This window comes from Humulus lupulus, chromosome 3, assembly GCF_963169125.1.
Source record: "Humulus lupulus chromosome 3, drHumLupu1.1, whole genome shotgun sequence".
Taxonomy (NCBI): domain Eukaryota; kingdom Viridiplantae; phylum Streptophyta; class Magnoliopsida; order Rosales; family Cannabaceae; genus Humulus; species Humulus lupulus.
The window spans coordinates 130,118,818-130,130,539 of NC_084795.1; the positions used below are offsets into that span (position 1 = coordinate 130,118,818).

General features: G+C 32.5%; 1 pseudogene; it reads left to right on the forward strand.

The window, feature by feature from the left end:
* The window catches only part of LOC133825051 (pentatricopeptide repeat-containing protein At5g61800-like), a 51,945-nt pseudogene extending 40,948 nt beyond the window's left edge, over positions 1 to 10,997 (forward strand).
* Positions 10,998 to 11,722: the final 725 nt, after the last annotated feature.

Below are 11,722 nucleotides of genomic sequence, written 5' to 3' on the forward strand. Positions count from 1 at the left end.
GATCATGAAATGCAAGTGTTCGGTCTAGTCATAACGGGTTTAAGTTCGGGGCTCGGGGTGAGTCTCGGGGTGGTTTTAATGATTAGAGCATTACCGGGAATTAAAGGGTAATGGGATATGGATTATAGCGGGAATTGGAGAGTTTTAATTATGATTAACGAAATAGGTGCGAAAGGACGGTTTTTCCCTTGGTGGCTGTTAAGGTTTTATTTTAGGCTTGAGGGCATTTAAGTCTTTTCCCCTAAAGGATTTATATAAACCATTAAGGCTGTAGAAGAGAAGCAAAAACAGAGTATCCTTCTCCTTCTCTCCCGATAGGTTTTCTCCTTCATTTCTCTTTGGATTTTCAAGCTTCCTTTGAGGAATTAAGCCAAGGAACCAAGCTTTGCCAAGCTAGGGTTATGCTCCACCATTGAAGAGGGTGTGTTGCTGAGATTGAGGTGAGTTTTTAACCATTAGAACTATAGCTTTTACTCTATTTTCTGAGTTAAGTTCCAGGTGGTTTTTGAGTTGGAAAGTTGAGTTTCAATGGGTGTCTTGGCTAGGGTTCTTTGGGTTGTGATGCTTGGGGCATGTGAGGATGGTTTTTAGGTTCATTTGGGACTGAATTTGATGTTTGGAAGCTTTTGATTTGGGTTGGAAATGGTAGAATCGAAGGAGGAAAATTTATGGGCTGAAGGTAGCGCTACAGCGCCCAGTGTAGGGCGCTACAGTGCTACCTACAGAGGAGGTTGGGCGGTTGTGGTTCTGAGTAGAGCGCTGGGGCGCTAGGAGGGCAGCGCTGTAGCGCTACCCTGTTTCTTCAGAACCCTGTTTTAAGTGTTTTTAAGGGTTTTTGGCTCGGGGTTTCAATCCTTAAGGCCCAGGATCGAATCTACTCACCATGTGGGCATGTTTCGAGGTCCCGAGAGTGGGGTTTAGACCAAGACCCTATCATTGTTGATTTTCATTAATTGGAAATTATATTTGGTTATGACTAGGTGACCGCTAAGGGATTAAAGGACTGATCATTCTCAAGGGTCGTTCTCGCTCGGACCAGAGGTAAGAAAACTGCACCCCATATGTGACATGCATGGTTATGATTGATGCATGTTGGATGTTGAATGTGAACATCGATAGCATAATGTATGCTTGGCAATTTTGCCCATTTGCCTATGGTTATTATTGAGGCGTGCTGGATGATTAAGTGTGATGCATGTGATGCACGAGAAACATGTGATTGGGGCATGCCATGAATGATGAATATGAGATTGGTCAGAGCTTGAGTCTCTGTGTTTGTGCATGATCATAATTATGCTAGCAACTGTTTAGTAAGCATGCTGAATGCCCTATTCTTGGATAATTGGCATATGATACACATTGACAACATTGCTTACCTGTGCATGGTACTGACTAATTAGTCAGATTTGGCAAAGGTGCTAGTATCAACTGTGAAGCTGTGACTCATTAGACAGGTTCGGCAGTGGTGGTGGGCACTGGTCACGTTGCACTGACTCATTAGTCAAAACGGCCTTAACGTGTATCACGCAAGCCATCAAAGATTAGATCTAATCGACTATCAGCATTGAATGACTCAAAGAGCATTAATGCCAGACCGACCTCAAGGTCAATGAACATTATAAGCGCTTGAAGGTTAGTGGCTACCCAACAGCCACTCTTCCATTTGAATTAGTGACTTGCTTGTCAGTCACTCAGTATGGTTTACCAGAACCTATTGAAGGCTAGAGGCTTACCCAACAGCCACCCTTCCATTTGAATTAGTGACTCACTTGTCGGTCACTCAGCATGGTTTATCGAAACCTCAAGTGTTGCGACACTCATCTGATTAGGATTGACTTGATAGTCCTCCAATCAGAAGGCCAGGATTTCTTATCCTGGATACCCCAGCATTTGTTGGAATTCATTTGCATGCTGAATAGAGCTATGATTGCTAGGCATGCCAGATATGATTTGATATCATGATATGACCGTTTATGAACATATGAGTTTTCTTGCTGGGCTTTGGCTCACGGGTGCTTTGTGGTGCAAGTAAAGGCAAAAGGAAGCTGGACCATCCTTGAGTTGGAAAGCTTAGGTGATGACGTGTACATATGCAGCTGCTCGACCAATACTTGGGTGAGGTTTGAAAGTGGAACTAGGGCTGAACCCTGTTTTGCCGCTTAGAACGGCCTGTTGTAAACACTTTCTTGTAGTAAACCCTGAAGTTCTATTTTTGGGATCCCAATGTATATAGTAAACGTTCTAGTGAAACGTTACATCTTAACCGAAATTTTTAATCCCTAAACCGCTAATCACACTTAGTTACACGTTTATGGCCAAACGACTCGATTAGCGAGTTTAGCATTGTTTTGCAATGTGCACTGTAGCGGTCCCTGGAGTTGGAGCGTTACACCTAGTACCCAAATTACCCCTCGACTCGCCCCGAGTCCGAATCTCAACCCTATTGTGACTTTCTGACTATCCGCTCCCCAGGGCTGTCTCGGATCGTGCTGCACAGACATATCACATATATATCGCATTTATCACATTTATGCCCCTAATATCCAGACGGGGCCCACATGCACATTTAACTCAACTAAGCATGCATCATTATCATATATTCACATAAATCCACATATTAGCATATTAAATCATTTATTGCCTTCCAGGCACACTAATCAAGGCCCTAAGCCCGATTAGCAAATTCGGGTCGTTACAGCATTGTAGTTGGCATGTAACACATCCCTCGTTTCATGGATGTGTTCCAACCACTTTTATTTAATTATCTTGATAACTTTTCTTATCATATTAATTAGATAATAAATATCATTTAAAATTCAAATCCAATTTGAATTATCATAAATATATTTTCACATTATGTAAATAAATAAAACTAATTAATTATTTTAATTATTTAAAAGCTATTTTTGAAAATGCCCATTTTATTTAAAAAAATTATCTTAAAAAATTATATTAATTAATTTATTAATTTTGAAAATTGATATATTAATTAATTAATTTGTCTCAATTACATATTTGACCATGAAGAACAAATTTCTTCCAAATATATCATTTTTAGATTTTTCCTAATTTCAACTCTTACCTTGAATAGTGTTGACAGAGCCATCTCGGAGACCTATGGACCTATAATTTCAAGCTCCAATAAATTTAGATTATTAATTAAAACTCTCAATACAATAACCTTATTTTATTATCTCAATATTATTCCACTAAAAATATGAGACTGCACTTTTGTAATTATAGATATGTATTTATTAAGTACTTTTAAATATAAAAAGTGTCCATCGATTTAATCACTACATACAATTCAATCATCTATTAATGATTCATAATTAAAGTAGAAATCAATTAATGTTTAACCTCTTTAATTATATCATGTTTCCTTAAGTACCATTAACTTTATTAGTGAAGGTTAATTCATAAACTGATTTATGAATTTGAGCTCAATAACCTTTCAGTTCCAAAGGCCTTAAGAGAACCATTATTCAATTCATCTCGGAAATGTATAGATTGCATATTTATATATTATGTCCCCAAGCATTTTCATCAATGAGTTGCCAAAACAAAAGTTTTCAACCTCATCATTTTGACAAACCATAACGAGTGAATCAAAGAACTCATATGACATAAACAGGAGTTCATAATAACTTCAGGATTAAGATCAATTTGTATATGATCATCTTATTGATATGTTTGTTTAATTAATACTTATAAAGTAAACGATATTATTAAGTATTAATAACATACCAGGCCTCGTTCATGTATATCTACTTTACACATAGTACCTCCACTAAGATGTCTTACTACATGAGTAATCAGGATCTAGATTACATATATTCATAATTCTAGTAAACCGTACTTGCAGTATTTAATCTAAAGATTCCATATAACTTTGTTTTATTGCGAACTGTTTAAATTCGTTCTCTACAATTTTAATTATCTCGTACCAATACAAGATTGTAGTCATAATAAAGAATTTGAGAATTTTCTGATATTCATATAATAATAATAATAAATCAATACATGAAAAAAAATCATTTCAATTATTTCTTTTATTAAACATTGTTCAAGGCATATACTTTAAAGGACACTAAGCCCAACAACTCTTACTTTTTATGCCATTTTTCTCATTATAATTAAACCTAATGTTTACATAGGTGCCAGATTTTTGCTTTCCCTTCTTTATTTTTTCTTGATGTTTTTGGGCATAATGTAGATTTGTACAACTCACCTTTCCTTTTTTAATAAGGCTTTTACATTTTTTTGTTGATGTTGCTTATTTAACTAATAACCATGTTATTTTTCACGGACAAGCCAATCCATCATTTATAAGAATTGAAATTTTGATTGCTAAATATATTAAGGTTATTTGAGTAGAAATTAGATACATAGCCACTTTTAGGTAATTCCTTACATTTTTACCCACAATTGTTAAGTCTATAATACCTACTATTTTAATCAATTTTCCTATTATACACCTCTAGTTCTGCCCTCCTTTATCTATGTACACTGTGTTTTGCCCTCATAATCCCATGCTTTTAAAGCTTATGTGAAGGTCATCCATTCGTATTATAAATCCCATGTTTTTAAAGTTTCTTGGAATATAGGAAAAGGACGAAGAAGGCGTAGTCAAGGCAGTTGAGAATTGTTAGATTTATCTATGTACAAGGACAGTTGGAATATATCTTATATACATGTATAAATAGAGATGAGGGGAAGGCTTGTGATTTTTTTTTTTAAAACTAGGTTTCGAGAAGATGAATGGATTTGAGGACCAAGATGAACATTATCTTTATTTTTTATTGTTTTATATATGTTTAATAATTAATTAATTATTTATTAAAAATTTTAAATATTTAAAATCATTATTTTTAGATTTAAATATTTAATAAATAAAATTTTAAAATAAATAATTTGGACCAATCAGAGATTGCCATGTAGGTGTTAACTTGACATTTAACGGCCAGGTAGCTTCGAGTGCCAAGAAAGCATGACGGAATGTATTTTAACCGCACAAAAAAAATTAGGTAATTAAGTGTTACAAAGTGTAAAACTTAGGTATTTTCCCCACAAATATCCCTTTAAATTTTAAAGACTAGAGGTTTAGATTTTTAAAAATCGTGGTTTAGATTTGAAAGGATCATGACTTATTTTTTATATAGTCATGATTTAGATTTTAAGCCTAGTGGTTTAACTTTTAAGTCTTGTGGTTTAAATTTTAAAAGTCGTAGTTTAAATTTTAAGTCTTGTGGTTTAAATTTTAAAGAGTTGTGCTTTAAATTTTAAGCCTCAAAAGAGTCGTGCTTTAAATTTTAAATATTGTCAGTTAAATTTTAAAGAGACGTGATTTAAATTTTAAAGAGTCGTGGTTTAAATTTGTAAATCTTGTGGTTTAAATTTTAAAAAGTCATGGTTTAGATTTTAAATGATAACGGTTTATATGTTATATGGTCGTAGTATAGTTTAGATTTTAAGCCTAGTAGTTTCACTTTTAAACCTTGTGGTTTAAATTTTAAAAAGTCGTAGTTTAAATTCAAAGCATCAGGATTTGAATTTTAATCCTTGTAGTTTAAATTTTAAAGAGTCATGGTTTAAATTTTAAGCCTTGTAGTTTAAATTTTAAAGAGACGTTGTTTAAATTTTAAGCCTTGTGGTTTAAATTTTAAAGACTAATAGTTTAAATTTTAAAGAGTTGTGATTTATATTTTAAAGGGTCATAGTTTATATTTTATATGATCGTGATTTAGATTTTAAGCCTAGTGGTTTAGCTTTTAAGTCTTGTGGTTTAAATTTTAAAGAGTCGTGATTTAAATTTTAATTCTTGTGGTTTGAATTTTAAAGACTAATAGTTTAAATTTTAAAGAGCTGCGGTTTAGATTTTAAAGGACCATGGTTTATATTTTATATGATTGTGTTTTAGATTTTAAGCCTCGTGGTTTAGATTTTAAGCCTTGTAGTTTAAATTTTAAAGAGATGTGATTTAAATTTGAAGTCTTATGGTTTAAATTTTAAGCCTTGTGGTTTAAATTTTAAATCTTGTAGTTTAGATTTTAAATATTCGTGATTTAGATTTTAAAGGATCATATTTTATATTTTATATGGTTGCGGTTTAGATTTTAAGCCTAGTGGTTTAAATTTTAAGTCTTGTGGTTTAAATTTTAAAAAGTTGTGATTTAAATTTAACCCTTGTTATTTAAATTTTAAGCCTTGTGGATTAAATTTTAAGCCTTGTAGTTTAAATTTTAAAGAGTCATGGTTTAAATTTTAAAAATTAGTGGTTTAAATTTTAAAGAGTCGTGGTTTAGATTTTAAAAAATCATGATTTATATTTTATATGATTATGTTTTAGATTTTAAGCCAAATAGTTTAACTTTCAAGCCTTGTGGTTTAAACTTTAAGCTTTGTGGTTTAATTTTAAAGAGTCGTGATTTAAATTTTAAGCCTTGTGGTTTAAATTTTAAAGAGTCGTAGTTTAAATTTTAAGCATTATAGTTTAAATTTTAAGTTTTGTGATTTAAATTTTAAAGACTAGTGGTTTAAATTTTAAGTTTTATGGTTTAAATTTTAAAGACTAGTGGTTTAAATTTTAAAGAGTCGTGGTTTATATTTTAAAGGATCATGATTTATATTTTACATGGTCGTAGTTTAGATTTTAATCTTAGTGGTTTAACTTTTAAGCCTTGTGGTTTAAATTTTAAAAGTCGTTGTTTAAATTTTAAGCATTGTGGTTTAAATTTTAAATGGTCGTAGTTTAAATCTTAAGTCTTATGATTTAAATTTTAAAGAGTCATGATTTAAATTTTAGGCCTTACTGTTTAAATTTTAAGTCTTGTGGTTTACATTTTGAAGAGTTGTGGTTTAGATTTTAAGCCTTGATGTTAAACTTTTAAAGGGTTGCGGTTTAGATTTATGTCTTGATATTTATATTTTAAAGGATTGTGATTTACATTTTAAGTTTTGTGCTTTAAATTTTAATGAGTTGTGGTTTAGACTTTAAGCCTTGATGTTTACATTATAAGGAATAATTTTTAATAGATTACATACAATCCTATAAATATAGTTGTTACACATATATATGACACACTACAATTAGAATGCATTTCTAATTTAACTATAATATGACACATATAATACACACTACAACAACACTTAGAATCATTTACTCAAATAAGGGTAATTTGGAAAGTCTCATGATAATAATGAGTAAAGTTTAACTAAATATATTTAGTGTCTAATTTTAGTTAACTACTCTTAAAAGTTGGTAGTTCTCAACTTTTCTCGTTATTTGACATTAGAATACTAAGCCTCAACAGTAACTATTTGAAGCATGAAGCGATGAGGTTGTAAGAGAAATGAAGCAGCAACATCATTGGATGTAGAAGAAGTTGAGGCCGAGAAGACGGTTCATGGAAATTGAGGCTGATTTTAATATTTTTTTAATTTTGAATTGAGGTCGGGGAGGCTTGTCGTGTTTTGCGGTTTATGTTGTGTCTTGTTTGACTAGTTTTGTGCCATGTTGTGTGGTTTGTTTTGTGGCTATTGAGGCTAGTTTTGTGGCATAGGGGCTTGTCTTTTGCCTTTGAGGCTAGTTTATGTTAAGCTATGTTGCTTGTTTGTGTTTCTTTTAAGGCTATAGTGTTATGCCATCGTCCTCCTTGTCGGTTAAGCTAATTTTTGTACATTATCAGACTCATGAGGACACCTTCATACTCAAGGACTTCAAAGATAAGTCTTTGTTTATTATAACAATATTAAGTTTCTTTTTGTCTAAGATTTTTCTTCCATTAATATATATATTGCTACTTTAAAATTAAAAATATTTTCTTTTAACCTTATTTTACAAAAATACTTATCTCTGTTGATTTGTGGTCCAGGTATATTATTGGCCTAATGACATAATAAATCTAACTGTGACACCTTCATTTTGAGTGACTTCACAAATAAATTCTAGCTTTTTCAATATATAAATTATTTCAGATAATATTTCTGCCAATATAAAAAGTTTCATATCATTAATATTCTTATTATTATTATTTAAGATTTGATACTAATCCACTTTTAATTATTATTTATTTTGTAGGTATTCTTTTTTGGGACGACATTGAGTTTAAACTATAAGGGTTTTCTTCCGATATAAAAGTTTTATCGTCTAATTTTTTCGGACATCTCTTTCTCATGTTAGTCGTAATTTTAATGTTGCAGTTCATAAATTGGCTAAGCATGATTTTAGAAGAGACGATGAGCTTTCTTGAATAGAAGAAATCTCTCCTCCTACCTATACTCATTTGTATTTTTAATCTAATAAAGTAGATTCTTAAAATAAAAATAAATAAATAATTGGTGAAAAAAAGAAAAGTAAACTAACGGACAACAAAAAATAGACAAGAAGAAAAATAAAAATAAAAAGAAAAAAAGAAAAATGTGCTCCAATCAGGATCATCAAAATCAACTGATTTTATACAATTTATTTAATGCCACATCAAGTAAATATAATATAAAAAGGGATTGAACTGAAATTATGTTGAAAGATCATAACAATTTCTAAAAAAGACACTTATCGGCTCTTAGTATATAACTAGTGGCAGAGGGATGTGCTACCATTCTTTTTAAATCATTTACTTTTTTCAAATTTGAAACAATAATTATAAATAAATAAGATCCTATCTAAATTAATCTGAAACAAAAATAAATCAACTTATATACAGAATTCACTACTTTGGTATAACAAAACAAGTTAAATTTATTTAATAAAAATTTGTCTTATATTTAGAATATATTTATAAATTTTTATTAATGATATTATTAATTAAAAAATAAAATAAAATAAATTAACTAATATCTGAATAAAACAAAGATATATATATATGGGGTTTCTTTAGTCTCTTAGTTAGATTTGAAGGACTTAATCCTTCATGCATTTTTGAGTCATTGGATACAGGATGAATGATTGGAATGTGACTTTTGGATTAAACTGTGTTAAAATACATATATACCATTTGATACCCTTTGAGTTGAGAAAGGAACCAACTACCGTTTTCTAAAAAAATATATTATTTTTTTTTAACTAATTCCAAACACCCAAATAGGCTCCAAAAATATATACCCTAATTTGAAAGTGATCTTATTAGAAGAACTGGTTCAAGAAAAATTCATGGAGTTTTCGACTGAAATACCATGGTGGGACTAAGACTGGGATTGGGAACCCCAAAAACAAAAGGGTATTTTGTTCTCATTCTACTCAGAGCTACTACTTCTTTCAACAATAGCAGCAATGTCAACAGAGTGATACTGAATCACTGCACTACTCTCAAACAACTCCATCAACTTCACGCTCACTCCATCATCACCGGCCTCCTCTCTTCCTCTCATGCCCACTTATTGCTCACCACTTTCCTCTTCTCTGCAACTTCACTTTCTCACAACAATAACAATGGCGGATTGAGCTACGCCTCTCTCTCTCTTCAACCTCATTCAAAACCCATCTACATTTTCCTTCAACAACATCATCAATGCCCACTCTTTTTTCACCTCACTGCTACAGTCTCTCCTCCTCTTCTCCCGCATGCACTGCCTCTCCCTCCCTCCTGACTTTCACACCTTCCTCTTCATCCTCAATGTCTGCGCTTAGCTGGGCCCCAGAAATACCGACGCCATTTCCATCGCCCGAGCTCTTCACTCCCAATTCCTCAAGTTTGCCTTCAACGTAGATTCTTTTGTCTCCAACACCCTCATCCGCGTCTACCCCGTCAGTCGCTGCCTCTCTGATGCGTATCAGGTATTCGATGAGAACCCTCAACACAGGGATGTTGTCTCTTACAACACTCTAATCGATGTGTTTATCAAAGCAGGTGAAATTTCGGGTGCCCGTAAATTGTTCGACAAAATGCACCTGAGAGACTCTATCTTTTGGAGTACCATATTAGCCGGTTATGCGTAGAATAATCAGTGTGAGGAGAAAATTTGACTCTTTTATCAAATTCTTGAATTGCAAATTCATCCAGATAACATTGCCTTGGTCTCAGTTCTCTCTGTGTGTGCTCAGTTGGGGGATTTAGAACGAGGATATACTATACACGATAACATTAGCACAAATGGGATTCGTCTAGACTCCTTCTTGACTACATGATTGGTCGAGTTGTATGCCTATTATGGCTGCATTAAGATTGCAAAAAAGATATTTGACTCGAGTTTGGACAAGAACTTGTGTACATGGAATGCAATGCTCGTTGTGTTTTCCATGCACAGTCTTGGCAAGCAATCACTAAATTATTTCTTTAGAATGATAGAAGCCAGAGTTAAGCCAGATGGGGTTAGCTTTCTAAGAGTGTTGGTGGGTTGCAGCCATGCAGTTCTAGTAGAAGAAACCAGAAAGCTCTTCAATGAGATGGAATCTATGTACATTGTTTGTCGATAGCAAAAACATTATGGGTGCATGGCTAATCTGCTGGGGAGGGTTGGTCTGTTAGAAGAAGCAATGGAGATGATCAGGAAGATTCCAATGGGAGTGATGTGTTTGTGTGGGGTGGGCTGCTATCAGGTTGCAGGCTTCATGGGAATGTTGGTGTTGCTAAGAAAGCAGCAGAGCGTGTGATGCAGCTAAAACCGAACGACGGCATGTGTATTCAATCATGGCAAGCTTGTATGCGAATGCGAAGCAGTGGGAGGATGTGGTGAAGATGAGGAGGTGGAGGGTGTCGAAGAAGATGAAGAAGAGTGTTGGTTGTAGTTTGATTCGATTGGAAGGAGTGACTCATGAGTTTGTTACTGGGGACACACTGCATCCCCAAACTGATGAGATATATTGAATTTTGAATATTACATGTAAATATACCATTTCAAACATTCTACCTAAATATGTCCTATCATTATTTTTTCATATGTTGGTTTACCTCAGACAAAGACATAAGAAGCAAAGAATCTGTCACTTTGCGATTGATAATAACTTGGTCTCACATATGAATGATCTTCAACTTGTCGAGCTTTTAAGTAACAAATAAAAAATCTCACTCTCACTCACACCTACTCTAGTTCTCAAAGAAAAATTAAAATAGAAAAATGAAAAATATAAAAAATTAATTAGAAAGGTATTTTTAATATTTTTTTTCTCTATTAGAATGTGCTTATTTATATAATGAAACTTAATAAAAAATTCATACAAAAACAAGTCAAATGGTATCCTGTTTTGTTACGTTCATCTATAATAATGTTTTGTATATTCTATAATAAATCACTTAGTAACAACAAAGCTATTACGTACGCAATTTCGAAAATAAATCAATATTTAAACGAAATTTACTATATTACCCTCTTATGTACACTATTGTGCACATTCATTTATAGTATTGTCCTTACATTTCACTGCCACCTAAACAAATCCTTCTCACCCGGTTCACGTTACGGGTTACAAAAGGTCAAAATTATACATATATACATTGTTTACAATTATCATATTTTGACACTTGGAATAATAATGGGACCTACATGGTGGACTTAGCCCTCTGAAGGATTGTAGAAATTGCCTATATATATATATATATATGAGCAGTGGCGGACCCTGAAATTTTATTCACTGGGCTAAAAAATAAAAATAAAAATATTTAGACGGTGCATAAATATCAAAATATACATAAAAGTAGTAAATTGTAAAATTTAGAAGACATAAATGTCAAATTTTACATAAAAAGTACTAAATTATAAAGTTTAGAGGGTATAAATGTCAAAA